The 20,517-nt window shown below is 34.1% G+C and overlaps 1 protein-coding gene across 16 annotated transcripts in view; it reads right to left on the bottom strand.

The window, feature by feature from the left end:
• LOC105224097 (chondroadherin-like protein) overlaps positions 1-20,517 on the bottom strand; it is a 171,217-nt gene that overhangs the window by 66,017 nt on the left and 84,683 nt on the right. For 4 of the 16 annotated variants that reach the window (XM_049458835.1, XM_049458840.1, XM_049458843.1 and 1 more), the window contains one exon: positions 15,491-15,562. The exons of 11 other annotated variants lie outside the window; for them this stretch is intronic. The gene's annotated coding sequence lies outside the window, so the exon portion shown is untranslated. Of the gene's footprint in view, positions 1-15,490; positions 15,563-17,421; positions 17,483-20,517 lie in introns of those variants that run through there. One more of the 16 variants, XM_011202080.3, reaches the window with a different exon arrangement.

Genomic DNA, 20,517 nt, shown 5'->3' with positions numbered 1-20,517 from the left:
ATCTTTACATATGGCGGTGCATATATATCTTGGTCAAAGTGGTTGTAAGGCAGTATATATTACGTTTGGAATCTCCATTCGAAATAAGTACATTGCAGCAGCAAATGTTAAAAACAGCTTAACGGCAAGCGGCGAAGGCATGCGAAATTGTGCAAGAAAATTGAGGAAGAAGACGCTGCCGAGCATTGGCGATACAAATAGTTAAATGCATCGATTTGTATGTTAGTCACTATGGCTATGTATATATGAATGTGTATTTGAGGAAGGCCAAGATGTGTGGTAACGACGCGGAAGCAGCAGCTTCGTACAAGCAATCGCCGCAGCATCGCCATTATTGTGTTGGCAGCAATGAACCACATACATATAAATACTCATACATACACATACACATTTGTTAAGCAGGAATACAGATGTGCATGCTTCTCTTTGGCATAGAATTGCAAAGCATATAACGGTAATGGATTGTACATATATATATATATGTAAATATATTATATGTATTATAGGATGTGTATGAGCTTATGTAGGTGTGCCTGTTCATTTGTGGCTTACTTATGTGGTGCAAGAAGTTGGCATTCAATTGGATTGTGCTCGGCTCTATAGTTCAAAAGCAAACCGTTTTTCATGCGAGTGACTCGTCTTTGTGTTCGATTTGGTGGCGCAGCATTGATGAAATCCGTGAGATTTGGAGATGCATTAAGAAATTATTATGTACATATATACTTGTATATACTATATGCGCATATCTCTAGACTTGAAATGTAGTCCAGAAAATAATAGTATTTCTAGTGAATCCCAGTGTTTGAGACAAATAAAAGCTCTGATCGAACTCCGAAGAAAAAAAATAGGAATAACCCGAATGACATTACTTGCCTTCCATCTGTTTTTTCTATATCGAAGAAGACGAAATATTAAACACGATTTTCCTTATAGTGATATCAACATTTTATTATTAGTAGGTGTCAGTCATGTCTGGCTTACGTAATTGAAACAGGACCGTATTAGTACCAAAAAGGAGCTTCCTCCTCAGCCTTGAGACAACACGACCTGTTAAGTGGGCTTAAGTTATGAGACCCACGATGTTTCAAACTTATAATCGAGAAGTCTTAAACCAAATTCAAGAATCAATTGACATCGATACATGAATGAAAGCTAAGCAGAGGTTGTTTAAAACTCTTAAAAGTAGGACTTCTTGTGATTTAGCCAGCGTTAGAAGAACCATTACACCGCAAAAGTTCTGCCGAGCACAAGCCTAGCTAGCCGTACAATAGTAAATCACAAGAAAACAAGAACACCCACTCGCTCCCATTTCGTTAATATTGAGGAAATGCGTCTCGTTGTACTTCTTTAGCTTTGTAGTATCATCTACGATTTAGCTATAACCAGGCATCCATACAAATCTTATTATGCAGTAGCTCGTTGCAACTGATATTTATGCTTAGCATTCAGCATAATAAGACTGGCGTGCACGAAAGCAACTCTATCCCTGCTATCCTTGTTACCTCGGGTACATCTAACAACTTTCCTTCGAAGCATCAGAAGATAAACGCCAATAGTTCTACGAACATATCTTGGCCGAGAAAGGAATTAATACTGGAACATTTTAATATTTCTTGGCAAATATTTGTAGATTCAATCTTCTCCAAAAATCATTACAACACTCTTTTTTTGAAGAGTAATTATTTCACAATGGCACCGAAAAATATGCTAGTTAAATTGCTAAAAGTTCTTAATCAACACTAACCTATGTCACTATAAATTATGTATCGATTAAACAATGTGTCAGATTTCAAGAGTAATCTCTTGTATAATGAGCCACACTAACTTTCAGATTTCAAGAATACCTTTTTGAAAATGGTTAAGGTTAATGACAAACAAATCTCGATTCTTTAAAATAGCTCGTTCACATGGGATGATGAGAGACAAATTTCAATTTCTGAAAGAACTCGTTTTTATTTTTATATTATGCCTGAGATTACCTGATATCGGGGGATGACTTACGATATTCTCGGAGTATGTAAACTACTAAGAGCTTAGTTTTTTTTATAGTTTTAATGGATTTCAAAATATCGAGTTATTGGTTTTTTTAGGGCGTGGGACGGGCGAAAGGCTTCTAATTAAGACTTTTTAGGTTTCATTCACGGAGAATGCCGAAATCACTGTAATAGTTTAAGACTTTGATTTTGGCGCCATCGTAGTTCGCGTCTAACTCTATTATTTTAATATTTAATTGCTTCTCTTTCAAATATTTTCAATAATAAAACACACTCTTTAAATTTGAAAACAATGCTGACAAAAGTTTTTTTTTATTTCCCAAAAAATCGACTTTTTAACATTCTAATGTAAGATTTAAATTTAAAAATAAACATTATTTATAATTACGAATCAAAAGACTTCAAATAAGTTCAACAAGAAAGCAAAGGAAATTGCGGCAACCAGAAATTTATGCTACACCTATTTTGCTGGCCTATACCACTACATCTATACACACAATAGCATAAGTGGCCTACAACATCAAAGCAAAATCGACACGTAGCAACTTGACTGTGTGGGACACTTTGTGGTGAATACTAAGGAACATGCAACACACGTCTATTCAACAAAATCAATTCACATTCAAACTTATGTATGTGGCACGTGTAAGTGGCATGGAAATCGACAACATCATTTGATGCTCGTTTGCTCAGAAAACCAATATTTTGTCAATGAATATATACTCTCTCTTCTCTCAAGTATGGCGATGTTTAGAGATTAGAGGAAGTGAATGAGTGAGTCAAGTATTAGTCACGTTGTTAGTATTCGATTCGCTCATGCTCCGATATACACCATTATACAGTGTACTTGTACAAGTAAATATATATGTACATATGAGCGTGTGGGTATTATCATATAAGACGTTCGGTTATGTAGTCTACGAGTGGAATATAATCTGGAACGAATTTGTTAGCATTGCCTATGAACTACCAATGTTTACTGCCACTGAAGTGGTTAAATGGTGCATGTGGCATGAACACGAAATAAGCAATAGACGGATTCAATAGAGGGCAAAGAGCGGAAATTCTGAATATATGCGTTCTTTAGCACTCCAGTAAGCTTCATAGAAAGTTGCGGATGTGCAGAGTCGCTAAGTCAAAGTATCGAAGTAGAAATATTAGAATGTCAGTAGGCCTCTTCATCCACATACATAAGCAAACAAAAATAACAAACACATACAAGCCAACTGCTCATATGCACATGGTATGTACGTAGGTGCTTGTTCGGAAGACTGGCTTTCGAAAGCCGCCAGCGAAAATTGTGTGTGTGTAAAAAATTGGACAAAAATAGCATGTAAACAAAGTATAAAAGCTAACAAACAAAGCGTAAATAAATATGACACATACTACAATATGTACATATTTACAACAACTTCGAGTGGGCTTTGCATTGGCTTAAGCTAAAGTGTTATAAGGAAGCGTAGAAGAGTGAAACCACTGCCAAAGTCGCCGCTTATTTGCGGTATAGCCGGCGATAAGTCAACAGTGCGAGTGTACAACAACAAAACTTGAGCTTTAAATATGATCTACGCCAAGCAGAGGATGTGAAATGTGTATAAAATGATAGAGAAATGGAAATATTCCAAGTTCATTTCACTTCTTTCGAACGCAGCGTTGGCAAGATGTTAGTCCTAAACTCATCAGTAATTTAAATTTTAGCGTATTCGATTACATTCGAATATAAATTCGATCTGCTGTTTCGGTACAAGCTATAGAATATATTCATCTTTTCCACGCGACTACTATTACTAGAAGTTCAACCAATATAAAGTTGCAACATATTTCAGTTTGAGCTCTGTGTAAAAATATTGTATAGTATCAATATAGTCGGTTTGGGCATCAAATTAAATATCATTCTAAAAACCGTATTGCATAATTAAAATTTCAATTACAGGAAATGTTTTTTTTTAGTTTGTTACATGACGCAGGTCGAATGATCGGACCTGCAGAAATTATATAAATGCGTTAAACAGTATGCAAGGTGTATTCCAAAGTGAACAGCGCTTTTTGAATCTGGTGCCCCCTGGTGGCGCCATCTATATGTCGACTGGTGCTTTAGAATCTGCTATCTTTATTGATTGTCCAGTGAGAATTTCATGATATTTCATCTATTGGAAGTGAAGTTATTGCGTTTTAAGTCTCAGTATGTTTGTGTTATCGGTGCGAAAATAAGCTTCGAACAAGGAGCGAATATTAAATTTTGTTTCAAAATTGGTAAAACTTTTACCGAAACGTTTCAATTGATGAAACAAGTTTATAGCGATGATTGCCTATCCCGTAGCAGAGCGCACGAGTGAATTCAACGTTTTTAAAGTGATCGTGAGGACATATGTAAATGACGATCAACATGTGGGCCAATCAAAATCCGTGATCACCGGAAATTCCATCGAAACTGTGTGTGAATTCATCAAAAATCAACCGAAATCATCATTGAAATTCATGGGAATGGAATTGAACATCTCCAAAACATCGGTTTATCGCATTTTGGCCGATAATTTGGGCTTACGAAAAGTGTGTGCTTGGTTTGTCTCGCACAAATTGACTGACGACCAAAAATAGCTCAGAATCCAACAGTTGAAGGACATCATTAAAGAGATCAAAAGGTCCAAAAATCCCACTTTAACCAAGTTGGCGTTTGTTGCACAATAATGTGCCGTCTCATCGATCGACGCTTGTGGCTGATTATTTGACCAAAAATCACATTTTAACCATTAACCACTCCCCGTATTCACCTGGCATGGCACCGTACGACTCCTTCCTTTTCGAAAAAAATGCATTTGCCCATGAAAGGTAAGCGTTATGCAGACGTAGAGGCCATTCAAAAGGCTTGCACCGGCATACTGGCGGCAATACCGTCCAACGAGCTAAAGCACTCGTTCGACATGCTTTTGGACCGTGCAAAAAGCTGTATTGAAGCAGAACGATTTTTATTACATATAATTAATATTTTTTAATATGAACATACTATAGTAAAAACAAGCACGTCCTCTGAAGTTATCCTCTGAGGTTGAGTGCCAAGCCTCATGTGTCACATGAACCATCACAATAGCGTCCAATGACAAGTCAAACAGGCAATTCGATACCGAATGCAAGTCTAACTGATTCTACGTATGCTCAATGTACATATCTATTTATATTGTTGTTTGTTATTTTGTCTATCAAAATATACATATGGATATGTACATCTTTGTCAAACAGTCCGTCTTGGAAATATTTTGTACACATAGTATGTGTACCAACTGTAAATAGCGTCTAAAAGCTTAGACTAGAAAATGGTTTAAGTGCGCAAGCTGCCAAAGAAAGTCAGCCAAATATTGTGCTGAGTCAACAAATCTACTCCCTTGCCACAAATACCAATATACCAATACATATTTATATACATGAAGAAATGTTTACAAGTTTACTGTATATAATTGTGTTTTTAAGTATATATCGGTACCTATATATATGTATGTCGGGGTATGTGGCAAGTACAACGTCTAGCGAGTTTAGCCTACAAATACGAACAGGTCACCAAAGCAAAACAAACTGCCAACTACACTGAACTACAAGTATGTATATATTACGTAGGTACATATGTGTATGTGAGTTTTTATATATAGTATATGTGTTTCTGTATGATAGTGTATTTCGGCCGTAAATCAAGTGTGGCAAGCGTGATTCTTAGCTTTTCATCTGTGGCCTAGCTAGACTCACTTACAAGGTCTCCGCCTGCCTGCGTTATGAAATACAAAACCACAACTAAACATACACATGTGCATACACTGATGCAGATACTCACACTTGATTCTCCGAACACATCCCTATTGATAGATCCTGCCACTCAAGTTTACATGAATATTTAGTAGGTTTTAAGCAGCCTAGCCGAAGACCCACAGAGAGCAATCCTGTTTCGGAATATGTGTGTGTGTATTAAATGCAGAACATATACCGTTATCCGCACGAATGTGCTCCACCAAATCCCTCACATACCATATATAGCTATGTACGTGCCACTCTCGTTGTCTAATTTGTATAAGGAAAACGGAATTTGCATATTAGACGGTTTACAGGGATAAGTGGCAAAAAGCTTACACACCTAAAGCTGTCACAGCATACCAAGGATGCTCTTTTGCTGGAAATACACACGCACATACATGTACTATAATTATCTATGGGGCATGTTGGTGCACAGTGAGTTTTACGCAAATTACGCTTAGAGTAGCGGTAAAGTCAAAAGCTGAAATTGACTAATTTTTGGTTAATGAAGTTGTGCATAGAAAAGCAGCTTTCAAGCGGGCGCACTAAGGTCATGTGCTTCTTGCTTTGGCTTCTTTTAGCAATTTTTTGCGTTATAACCCTAATTTTGCTTTCACTGCAGTATAATTAATCTGAAAATGTTGCGAGCTTCCACTGGTTCTTGTCGATATTAGTGATCGTTTTGATAGGTGTAGGCTTTATTGGCCTTAATATGCGGCTACAAGCTGTTTGGTTGCAACAGTTTGATTACATATAAGTTGGATGCATAAGCTGAAAGCTGAAATATAAGGACGAAAGAAGCTTTCACTTAAGAGCTTTCAACTTAATTCAAATCCGTAAAACTAAGTGACTCGATGATATGTGGGGCAGAAGCATTTTTGGCTAGTTAAAAGTATTGAACTTTGACTACTAAAATACTTAAATTGTATATACGGAAGCTGCAATATTTTATTCATGTATGACTTTGCACCTAAAGTTTAAAATTAAACCGGTATCTCTACTGAATTAGTTCAACATAATTTATTGAAGCTTTGCACGGACTTTTGTTGAGTCTTAAAGTCACCAAATGACGAGCAATTCAAGTAATATCGACTAAAACTTGTGTCCTCATAAAATTATGAAAACTAGTTGCAACCTAAATTTTCATGTATGTATTCATCTGTAGTAATAATTATCCATAAATTTTTTTGAGTAAATAAAAATATATAAAAAATATTCGTCGGGTAACTCTTTTTTTGGGAGGTCTTTCTGGAGATCGATCCCTTAAGAACTAAATAATAATGCTCACTTTGTTGAAAAAATATAAGTCTAATCAGAAATCTTAGCACAATAAATAATAACAACAAAGCTATTATATTTAAGAGCTTCCCAGAAAACTTTGTAGTTTTGTTACTGTTATTATTATTAAATAACTAAAAACACACTTGAAACTGCTCCGCATTAAAATTATATAGCAGTAACCTACATTAAAAATTTATAGCCCAATATATACAGCTAATATGTAATATATAATAGTAGTTGTTATATGTTACAACTTTATACAGAATTTAATGCCGTTCACTATTCTTAGCAATTTTCTTGTATCGCCGAAAAGCTATTGCATTAAACCTTAGAGCATAAAAAATGATTGTAAATTTTTAGTTTGGCAAGGTTTGTTTCTCATGGCAGGCTTAAGTGGTACTCTGCAATAAACATCGAAATTAGAACGCCAACTCGACAACTACTTGATTTGTGAGCTCAGTAACAGGTGTCCCAGAACAAAAAAAGAAAAATAATAAAAGCCAAACACAAAAGGTTAAAGGAAAAATAACAAATGATTCAAGTGTGCAAAAATGACGATTGTAAAAATTTAGAGTATTACTTTTTTATGGCCAGAGCTAAAAAAGCTAAGCGTTAAGCCCATATGTTTTTAATTTTTCTGCTGTAAAGTTTGTTTTTATACACTTGCAACATGTTGCTACAGGGTATAAAACATTTGTTCACCTACTTACAATAGCCTGGTGAACTAAAGTATTATACTCTGTAGCAACATGTTGCAAGAGTACAAAAAATTTCAGATTTCTTAGCAGAGTCAATTCTTAATCAGTTAAGGAAAAGCTTTATATCAACTACAAAACAATAATGATTGTCAGGTAGATAAACACAACGCGCAAGTTTTATAAAAGCTCTTTGGAGTATACATGTATACATGTATGTATATTTCCAATGCACTTCACCCACTCTGCTCTGCCAATCACTTCCACATTTTATTGTCTTTAGTCTTTAAATAACAAAACCACTACCATTACTCCATAAAGTTTATAAAACTCGTTTACGCATAACGGTGTGAAATATCTCACCTCCTATGTCAATCTTCGCCGCAGTAATGCCTGATTTTATGTTTATAAGGTGTACAACACCATGCGAACGCGTTGGCACATGCGAATACAAAGGAGCGGATTGTTGTTTACTTCGCAGAGAAAAACAAAAACAATTTCACAACACGTGTTTTTCAAATTTGTTATACGCCCCGTTTAGCAAAGTATTATAATCGCATTCACAGCGCAGTGAGCTGGCTATGAAAACTGCTAGATATTCCCATATCTATATATTTAGATCTATATAAATATATATCAACATATATCAAGTTCTTGAGTGATCGTTTAAATGCTTTAAATAAACAAGCCGAAGCCTTTCAAATGAACTATGCACACATGGTGCTAAATAACGAGAATAAAGAGATATCATTTTATGTCTACAGAAAGCTTTGGGACTAGACAGTGTGACAGGCAGACAGACAGACAAAGAGATTTGCAGATAGACACTAGATAGACAGCCAAGCGAAAAATTTATATTAAAATAACTGACACATTTACCATCATAATAAATCGGCCTTCCATGATTGTTATGGCCCAGTTTATTCATGCGCGCATTCAGAAAATATTCTAAAGGGAAAATGTAGACATTTTAACTTGAAATTGCGCACGCAATACATATGTACAAGTAAGTATGTGCCAAACGGTGTGCTTGTGTAAAAATGTTAACATTTATGGAAAATATTTTCTCACTCCGCAATTAACTTGAAAATGCACGCCTGGAATGTAGGCTAAATAAATATTGTAAATGAGTGCAAATAAATATTTTATGCATGAGTAAAAAAAAACACAAACATTAAGGTGGATCGGACGTTTGAATTATTAGAATGACGAAACTTAATTGCAAATCACAAATATTGTGGGATTAAATTCTGAAGAGATTAGATAAAAAAAAGTAATAAAGGGCTAAATTCGAGTACAACCGAACATTTTATGCTCTTACAACTTGCATTAATGAAGGGAAATACCTCACGATGTAAAACGTCAACCAGAGGATCGGAATGTAAGCAATATCTTATATGCATACACCAAATATAACTTATACCCTGACCTACATATAGATATATTCGGCATAAGATTTGTTAGAAAAACCGGAATCGCCGAAACTTTCATTGAGATAATCCATACATCCAGCATAAAGTCAACAGGAACTTCTAAAATCTTTATATTAGGTGAATGGAGGCTCTGAGAAGTATTGACCCGATTCCCTAATTTTGGATACACAGAATTACTGCTGAAGGAAAAAGGATTCTGTTTGAATTTCGATTGCACATCTCACACGTTGGCCGATATTTTCAAACAAAAGTCAACTATAGGTACTGAGGTACATACATACTCGGGTCTTGAACAGTTTTAGTTTAGTCATTTTACCATATAACGGGTGATCTAAGTAGAGGTACTTTTTTGACAGATCACGAGACAGTCGTGTCAAGATATGTAAAGTCTTAAGTCTATGCGGACAATCTCGCTTCGATTCAGGCCTGGAACAAAACTTCAAGCGTGTAATTCGCCAGTTACCAGTCGAAATGTTCGAACGCGTAATCGGAAATTGGGCTAAAAATATCTCCTATCATCAAACAAACTGTCTTCGCACTCGCGACTTGGCTCTCACGTCACTGTTGACAGTCATAACTTTGAAGTTGTAGATAGTTTCGTATATTTGGGAACCAGCATAAGCCCCACCAACAATGTCAGCCTAGAAATCCAACGCAGGATAACTCTTGCCAACAGGTACTACTTCGGGCTGAGTAGGCAATTGAGAAGTAAAGTCCTCTCTCGACGAAAGAAAACCAAACTCTATAAGTCACTCATAATGCCTGTCCTGCTGTATGGTGCAGAGGCTTGGACGATGACAACAACTGATGAGTTGACGTTGCGAGTTTTCGAGAGAAAAGTTCTGCGAAAGATTTACGGCCATTTTCGTGTTGTCCACGGCGAATACGAGTATCGCATTCAATAGAACGTTGAGCTGTATGAAATATATGACGACATTGACATAGTTCAGCGAATTAAAAGACAGCGGCTACGTTGGCTAGGTCATGTGGTCCAGAAACACTCCAGCTCTGAAAGCATTCGACGCTGTACCCGTCGGGAGAAACGGAAGAGGAAAACCTCCACTCCGTTGGAAGGACTAGGTGGAGAAGGACCTGGCTACGCTTGGAATATCTAATTGGCGCCACGTAGCCAAAAGAAGAAACGACTGGCGCGCTGTTTTTAGCTCGGCTATAATCGCGTAAGCGGTGTCTACGCCAATTAAGAAGAAGAAGAATCTTCAAAAGAATAAATGATAAAGAGTGTTTTTTCGAATGATTATAAACTTTATCCATTAAATTTTAAATTTTTGTGTTTTTTTTTTTAAGAAAATCTCTCATGCTTACGCAATTACAACTTTCAACGCTATATTTTCGGTTCTTATTAACGTATAACTATGAATGTGAAACCTATTTTAAAAATAAATCGTAAATCTTTGCACAATAATTTCGATCCACGCTATAAAACATGAATACGCATATACAAGTATTCACATATTAAATTGTAATTTTTACCTCATTATTTATACAAATAAACAGAAAATTTCTGAATTATTAAGTTGCCACATGCACTTACTCCTGTGTAAAATATTTTGACAAGTGTTAAATTCAACATTTGTTAACATGTATGAATGTGGTTATGCTTGCGCGAAGGTAAGCAGCTGTTCTGAGCTAAAATAATACATATTCATTGTTTTCAGAATAAATATAAGGCGTAGCTGTATAAATATACATATGTAAGCATTTTTACGAATTTGTATTTATTTTATGAGGAAACATTAGCCGCTGTAGCGCCAGCAGCCGCTTTGAGCCACACCTGACCTTCGAAAATTTTAAAATCGTTCAGAAAATTAAAATTTATTTGAGCATTTTTCGAATTTTACACATACTTGTACAAAGTTCTTCGAATTGACAGGTGAGAATTTATTTGCTGAGCTTACCTTGTTTTGCTTTAGTATAAGTAAAACATTAGTGCAATTTAGAGCAAAGTTTTTGAATGGAAATATACATACGTCTGTTATTATAGCCCAATTACGACGAAAAATTTCTCAATTGGATCAGAAATTTTAAAATCTTTGTTGGCAACTATAAAGCTAGCATAAGTCGACTTAAGTTAAAACGAAATTCGAGGATTTATTTTACTTAAAAATCTCAGAGCAGAAGGTTTGGTTTGTGGTAAAAAGCAGTGTTTTACTAGTAAGTATTGAAAGTTGAGTTGAAATTGACTTGGGGTCCAATAAATAATGAATTCCTTATACCGCCACAGACAACTCACTAGTTTAAACAATTAGTTTTTTTTTTGTGATTGTTAATATCAAACAAAATCTTCTAATTAGTAAGAGAGTTTGATTAATGCTAATTTTGACTAAGTCTTAATGCATATTAATAATTAAAAAAAATTAGTTGACTAAACTAAACAACGCGGGTCTTGGTTTGTTTCACAAATACGAAATTAGTATTACTTATATTAAGCTATATAACGAAATTTACTCATCGAATTCTTCGAAAACAATTTTCTAATTAACCCAAGTAAAGAGGTTTGAAGTTCTTTAAGAGTGTTAAGAACAAATTAAAAGTAATTTTCTTAATTCAGTCTTAATCTACTTGTAGTTTTAAAGTAATTTTCATGTTGAGTATATTAAGGAGCCTAATTCTTGCCTAGTACAGAATATAACATTTTGATCCTTAATTTACTCTTAATTGAATACTAATTTGTTAACAATTTTAGTTGACTAAATTAAGGAGCTAATCTGAGTTTAATATTCTTTTAACAGTTAGGTTTTCTTTCATTACAGTCAAGAATAAATCCCTGCGTGAGGAACTTACACATAAAATGTAAGAAAAGCCTTGAAACGAAAAAATAATGCTCGATAGATCGTGTGGCTGTTTTCACAAATTTTTACAAATCTCTTACTTATGACGGTTTGTTGCAGAAACATTCTCTAGAACAAGTTTTTTTCAAACGGAGTGTATCTGTGCAATACGGTGTAGCAAGTTCAAAAAGTGCGAAATTATTACTAAAACATATGTGAGAAAAGTCGAAAACAGCGAACACATATCCACTCGGTAAATTCACGCACGAGCACTTTATTTAACTTTTTTAAGTTTTTCATAAGTTAAATGAGATAAATTAGTGAAAAAATCAAAAATTAAATAGCGCAAAATAAAAGAAGTCAAGAGCAAAGTGAAAGACCAAAACAGAACAAAAACTCAACAACAAGGACAGCAGTGTAAACCCAAAAACGGAGTCAAAAATAAAAGTATGAAAGCGGCTGTCATAAAATTTTAAATACCTTGCACACTTGTAATGCGCTTAAAACAATGCAACAGCGCAAGGGTGTATACAATTGCACACACACACATGCAGAAGTGAGGTGCTTTCATTGTTTGCTTACGCGTTGTTTGCCAGCGTGCTCAGAATGGGTATCTGTGCGGATAATACTGCGGCTCAACAAACAATGCTGCCACAGCGATGCGGCAAAAAGCCCAGGCGCCTATAAATATGTATTGCGAAATGTGCACATACATTCATATATCCATATAAAAATGCACAAAATAACGTGAGTTATATGAAAGTGTTGTTGCAACACACATATATACATATATACATAGTATATATTTATGTACAACAGCGCAGACTTGGCGGCTTGCAAACCATCAAACCAGCGAAACCTCAACATTTTAATGCGCACACGTTTTGGGGTTTTCAGGCGAGTCTGCCATGCGCTCCGCCGCTCTCCTATTTTACTTGGCTTCCATTGCATTTACTTAAAATTGTTGGGCAAACCGCAGTTTACGTTTATTGCATCTTGCCAGTACGCTGTGGACTCTTGCTCTTGCTGTCTTTGGTTACTTTTAGTTACGGTTGCAAGATGTTGTTATTGCATATAGATAAGTTTTTGTTTACTATTTTTGTAGTCATTACAAATAATGCAGCTTAAAATTAAGTAAATACAAAGAAAAATAGGCAACGTGTAAGCAAACGAATTGTTATGCGCTCGCATGAAAATGGAAATCAAATTATTTGTGCAAAAAATGAGGGTAAATGTTGAAGGAAAGAAACAAAAAACAATTGGTTTCGAATTTGATAGCAAATGAATGCTACTGTTAACGTCGAATGGACCAAATAGACTGCACTTAGTGCCATAAAAACGGTTTTCCACTTTATTAAGTTATACCTTTCTTGACAGTGAGCGGCACTAGTCTCTTAAATTAAAGATATCGGATATGTTGAGAAATATACTTTTGTTCCCAGCTTCTGTAGTAAACTTTGGAAAAATACCAAAATTAAATACCAAAATTAAGAAACTTAATGACCGCAGCGTCACCTATCGATCAGTATTTTTTTAACTGATACGAAGTTACTGTAAAAGTCCATAAAGAAAATATATATTTGTTTACAGAATCCAAGATTCATTGATTACTAAACAACTAAAATTATATGAACTTCTGAATTAAGCATCAATTATGATTTACAGATAGCTGCCTAATTGAACTTCAGTTCCTAAGTTAAGCTCCTTAATTCCGGTTAAAACTAGATTGTGCTCAACTATTGCGAGAAAATTAATACTAATAGAATAATTTTGTAATATTAAGTTCCTCAATTACAGTTTAATAGGCAAATAAAAGTAAGACCTTATGCGTCATGTTTCTGGGTAACCTGTTACAGTCGCCTAATTCCCACTCTTGCGTACTCGCCGAGCATCCTGGAAACGGAGTGCTATGGGTGCCTTCTTACAAAAACTCTAGACCTGGATACTTTATAATAAATATTAATACTCAAATTTGGAATTTGGTTAGTTAAAATCTCTGACAAAAAATAAGCTTGGTTATGGTGATAATAAATAATAGATTCGTTTGTCAAAATTAAGAAATTATATTTAAAATGCAGAAAAGTATTGACGCAATTATTCAACAGATTTTTTGTCATTTCCCATAGTTCAAAGCAAATGCAAATTATTCGCTCTGCAGGCAGATCCAGTGTTTTTCAATAGAAACCCGCTTAAATTATAACAAAGCTGTTGGCGCAGCCACTAGCAGCAAGCGCAGCAAATCGCTTATAATTAAGCGGAACTTTAGTTAAACTTAATTTTTTGATCTTTCATTTCTTTTTACATGTTTCATGTAATATATTTCGCTGTTGAAAATTTGTTTATACCCTGAACAGGGTATATTAAGTTTGCCACGAAGTTTGTAACACCCGAAAAGGAAACTTCGGAGACCCTATAAAATATACATACATATATGTATATAAATAATCAGCATGACGAGCTGAGCCAATTTAGACGTATCCGTTATCTGTATACTTATACGCCAACTAGTCCATCAGTTTCGAGATATCGATTTGAAATGCTGCACGGCCGAGATCGGACTATTATATCACATAGCTGTCATACAAACTGAATAATCGGAACCAAGTGAATGTATGGAAAACTTCTTCACCAAATTTGACACGAGTTATTGTATGTGTTAATGGTTCTATCTCCGAAGAAATTATTAGATCATATTACCATAGCCTTTATGGTAGCTAGCATAAAAAACTGAGCGATCGGAATCAAGTATGAAAAACTTTCTCATTTAACGATATCGAAATCAAGTTCTTGTTAGGAATCTTTTGTAGTTATGAAGGTTATTTTAGCTTCGGGCCACCAAAGTTAACGTTTTTTTCTTTTCTGCTGAAATATTTATGTGTTTCGCTGGCAACTTCATATTACGGAAAAGGAATTTTAAGAAATTTTATGGCAAATTCACAATCGTTTTTGCTCTTCGTAATTGTATTTCTGGTTTTGCTACTAAATCTGAATATAAATATATAAACATATATTTATGTATATATGTTGTTAAAATCTATGGCAAAAAATATGAAATCATTTATTTAGTCACACCACCGTGAAGCGTTTGAAGTTAAGCTATTAGGCTGCAAATTGTTTGTGAGCACTGTGAAATCTGGCAGAAGCAATTACCCAAGACTTGATGACTTTTTAGTAGTTGTATGACCACATACAAATATAACCTGCTGAGTGTGTGCAAGCTAAAAGCGGAAGTGGCATTTCACGGCAAAGTATGCAAATGGTAATTGATATAAATGAACAGGAATTTAAAAAGCAATTTTTTATTAAAAAATATGCCATATTTTGCACCATAAATTTTTTTGTGAGCATTCATCATTTTACGGTGAAAATTCCAGCATATTGCTTTAACGATATCTAAATTATTTATGTTCGCTTCATAAAAATGTAAAGAATTTGAAATTAAAAATATTCTATTTCGCATTCAATCAGGATTATAAATGAGTCGCAAATTCCAACGAATAAAAAAATAGAGAGAAACATACCTTTAGAATTGTTCTTATATAAATGCTCTTGTTGTTGTAAAAGCTTATAGACATTGAACGCTGTTTATTACTCTGTAAAGAAAAAATAAAATAAGTTCTTTGGAATACATGTAAATTTGTATATTAAATAAATTTCATGTTCATGTATATTTTGATAAGTTTTGTGGAAATAAAAACGTCGAAATAAATTCTGAAATATTAATATGCAAATCCATAAAAAACTTGAGAAAAACCCCTTGGAATTGTGAATATAGTAAAAAATATGAAATCTAACCAAAATTAAGTTTTAAGGCCTTAGGACTAAAGCAGTTATACACCTATGAAGAACGAAATATACAATGAAATATTTTAATTCTGAGTAATACTTGTAGTATGTAAAAATGTCATAAGTCGAAATAAGTTAATAGTCTCTATTACGGTTATACTGACGAATTTTACCGTGATCTGGCGCTCTGTTTTATCATAAACAAAGTTTTTTGTAAACGAAGCTTCATATTACGTTTCCATGCGATCCCCGTGCTGCTATATGGTGCAAAAGGCATGGACGATGATAACATACGATAAGTCGGTTACGAGTTTTCGAGAGAAAGGTTTTGCGGAAGATTTATGGTCCTTTGAGCATTGGCAGCGCCGAATATATATAGAATAATGAGCAGTACGAGAGCGACATTGACATAGTGCAGCGAGTCAAAAGAAAGCGGCTACGGTGACTTGGTCATGTCGTCCGAATGGATGAAAACACTCCAGCTCTGAGCGTATTTGATGCAGTACTCGGCAGGGGAAGCAGAGGAAGAGGAAGACCTGCACTCCGTTGGAAAGACCTGGCTAAACTCGGTATATCTAAGTGGCGGCAAAAAGTGAAAGGGAAGAACGACTCGGCTCTAACTGTGTAAGCGGTGTCTACGAAGATCTTGTGGAATTATTACATAGGAAATTCTTTTAATATTATATATTTAATTTCTTTTTTTTTTTTTTGCTGAAATTTGCTTATAGCATATAAACAGATTTATAACTAATTTATTTTAAATCTAAATAAGATATTTGCAATAGTGGTCTTATTTTATTACAGGTCGTTTCTTAAAACCAAATTGAAGCGTGCATCAAGTGAATGTGTGACTCGCCAGAGTCCACCAGTATTGTGAAATAATGACTTAACCTTGACCATAATTTAAAATTACTTGGGGGTTTCTGACTTTACAGCTTCTGAGTTTTTATTACTCGTAGTTACCTATGATAACATATACATATATTTTAGTATTGGTTTTAAATGCTAGCTCTTGTCTGAGTTCGTTTTAACTGCGCTCCAAAAACCTATTTTCGAAATTGCTGGCGATGCTCTTCGGTTTATCCCCAAAAATTATAGATTTCTTCATATTACGATATTCTATGTTATAAACCAAAGACGGGAAGAGGCACAATGTTATTTTTCTAACAATTAATTAATATTAAAACATTAATATCATAAGAAACCAAAATTGTAGAGACATGTTCATGATACACCAAAAGATTTTTTAAAATACCTATGTAGGTATTTCACACAGGTCCCTTAAATATCGGCTGTCTAGTATTAAAAAATGCAGCTATTATGCCAACTTGCTATATTAGAACACAAAGACGCTGAGCAAAATCTTTAGACTTACCTTTCATTAAATTTTATGTTATCTTTTAAATATTTTGGCATTATGTAATACTGATATTGTGCATTTCGAATTTCCTAACTGGAATAAAAACCAATTTTTACGACCACGTATCGGCAACTTTTGTGAGATGAACAGAAGCATGCCACAAAAACAGTATTACAATTTCTTATAGTAAAACAACAAACTAAATGATTGCGAGAAGATTGCTTTAGAGCCTTTTCGCACTAGACAAGGCAATAATGTTTTTTATTTCTCATATATATGTACATATGTATACATATTTACACTCACCATATGCAACAGTTTATATGTTTTAGTATCAATTATTTGAATTCACTTGTATACACTTTTTATGAATAAATTGTTTAAAAAATTTATAGTTAAAGTTTTTAATTTTTGTTTTAATATATTTTCTTAACTCTTACTAAATATATATTTTGATTATATTGATTATGAATATTTTCTAATTAAAACTTTTTGAATTGAACTCTTTCCATATTTTCTTTCTCCATGGTACTATAATCTTTTTAAAGCACATTTCAGCACAAAAAAGAAATCAATAAATTTCATGGCGTGTAATATTTAATACAATTTCTAACGAAATAACTCCACAAGATAACAAACGAATTTAGGTCAAACCCAACACGATTGGGCATTTCCACTAAATGATTCACACTGTGGCTGTTTAATTGCCACTTTTCTTTTTGCTACTGCACCGGCAGACATTTTAACACACTTAATTGCTTCATTTTTCCAATGAGGAGTTTCACAAAAATTTATTTCGTTTATAATTTAATGCACATTCGCTGCGAAGATTAACGTGTAGCTAACCAAGGCGGCGCGCCGACTATTGAACTTGAAAGCACAAGCGCTGGATTGCCACTGCCGACGTCGCCGGCGCAGCCAATGGGCCGAACGGCAGACGAATAATAGCGAAACGAAAACGAAAATAAATAAATAAATGCGTGTATGTAGGAATGTAAACTGATTAATTACTGATCCTCTGATTTTTTGAAGAATATTTTGTTTGTACATACATACATACGTCTGTGTGATGTGCGTGCTTAATGGACGCGTGAATGCGGGCAGGCCAACATGCATTTGACACATTCCAATGGCATAATTATGAAGTGCATTCTCAAGACATCCAAAAAGTGGAGATAACTGAAATTATAGTGCAAGTATGTATGTGCATAAATCTGTATAAAATCTAATTCAAATACGATTGCACAAGGCAAGGCGTTGAGTATGAATTTCCACCTTTAGGCATTTGACACAAATTTATGTACATACATATGTATGTAGGTATAAAGGTACCTAAATATGTATATAAGTACATATGTATGCATGTATGTGTATATATGCATATATTGCCAGTAAAGATCGCTTTTGCTTTCAAATGTGAAAAATGGAAACTTATTTCTTTAATCACTTGCACACGAAAATGCATAACGGTATGTCGTTCGGGCGTACACAAGCCAGACACACACACACAAACATATATGTACGTCACTCGAACTAAATGTTATACTTATTTATATGCCCACTCTGAAATGATAAATAATAGATTGCTTAGTCAATTTGATTAGATGAATGTCTTAAGTTGCCCGATTGGATGGGTGTTGCTGCAACAAATGCCTACACGCTATTAATACAAACGCTTGAACATAAGTATGTACATACATATATTATATTAGAGATGCGTGTGGGCAATGAAAGCAAATGCTTTTAAAATGAAACGAAAATTGAAAGAAAAGCATAATGATAATGCATTTGAGGAAGAAAAATAGAAAGAAGATACTAAAAATCAACAACAACAACATTATTGTTGGCACTTAATAAAATTTATTACATGCAACGCGTGTGCTGTACAACAAACAATGAACAACAATACAAAAATGAAACAAAATTGTGTTATAAAAATAAAAACAACAACAAAATTTAAAAAAATAAGCTAAACCATGTGCAACTTAAAATAAAAACTACAATAAAAACCAAAATAATACAACAAAGGCATAATTACATTAAAATCAAGAAATAATCAAGCAACTAACCCTTTCAACGCTACAACAATATTAAATATACATACATACATATTTGCATTTGCTGAGCAGAATTATGTTTTGTATTGAAAAATTAATGTTTTTGCGCCGCCAACAAGTAATATATCATTACAACAGCACCAGCAAATACCGCCACACTGATAACAACACGAAGCCCTAGTTTCAAAAACATATGTATATAAAATCATTAAAAATAGTGGGATTCCTGATGTTAGCATAAAAATGCTTGCCACTATCGTAACGAGTTCAAGTTTTTATTTGTTGATAATCAAATTTGGTTATTTCGATTAATTCCTTTCGACTACAAAGATTATTACTTTTCGAAAAAAATAAATCAATAAGTGTAAACATTCAGCCTACTGTATGATATACTTAACTTCCTACATTCTTTTACTCAATTTATTGTATTTACTCAATTTTCATTCCATATTAATTCATTCTACGGCAATTCAAATTTCAGGATATTTAGAAATTTCGCTAGTTTCTTCAGTTGGACGTAAGTATTTAGTTGTTTTTATGCAAAAGATATTTCAAAATAAAGTATCTTAACTGCTTATCCTGAAGATCTTCAAAACCCCATAAAAACCATGTTCATGATCAGATTACAAAATCACGAAACCACATAGATTACCGTCAACATGCCTGGATTTGTCGGATTTGATACTTTTATTTCAGCAGCTTGATTAGCTGATGACAAATGGGAAATGATCTTGCTTCAAAAATGTGCTAAAAACTAAGAAACAAGTTCACTTAAGTAAAACAACAACATCACTGAGAAAGCAGATTATAGCAGCTGTTATAACTGAATTTATCAATTGTTCTCCCACTCCCAGTGAGACAAAAGTTGGACATCTCTTTATCTCTGATATCCACTCTATAGTGTATCCGGTCTCATACTGCCCACACTTTTAAAAAGTAGAGTAACTAAAACCTTTTATTAACATTGTTTTCTTTGCTCACAAATTCGATTTGAAAATCTCCATTTCGCCGGCAGCGTTGATGCAACTTCAACGCCTCTACTGCATCTTCATATTATCTTTCACCAGACTTGAAGCTGCCTTCTTGTATGCACGCGCAACACTGTTGGCAGTATTTATTTCGATATTCGACTTTTTTCTTTAGATTTTTTCAGTTGCCGGTTTCACTTTCCGCGCAGCATTTTTCACTCGCTGACAAGTTCAAAAAAAAAAAAAAACGAATAAAAAGAGGAAAAACAAAACGAAATGCGAGAGGAGAAAACGTCAAAACAAAAGTAAGACCTGAAAATAAAATTAGTTTAAATAAATAATGCGGAAAAACAATATTCAAAGTATTGCATGACGCA

Source organism: Bactrocera dorsalis, chromosome 5 (genome assembly GCF_023373825.1).
Source record: "Bactrocera dorsalis isolate Fly_Bdor chromosome 5, ASM2337382v1, whole genome shotgun sequence".
Taxonomy (NCBI): Eukaryota; Metazoa; Arthropoda; class Insecta; order Diptera; family Tephritidae; genus Bactrocera; species Bactrocera dorsalis.
Note: the sequence above shows the minus strand (reverse complement) of the source record. Positions and strands in the feature narration are given on the sequence as shown.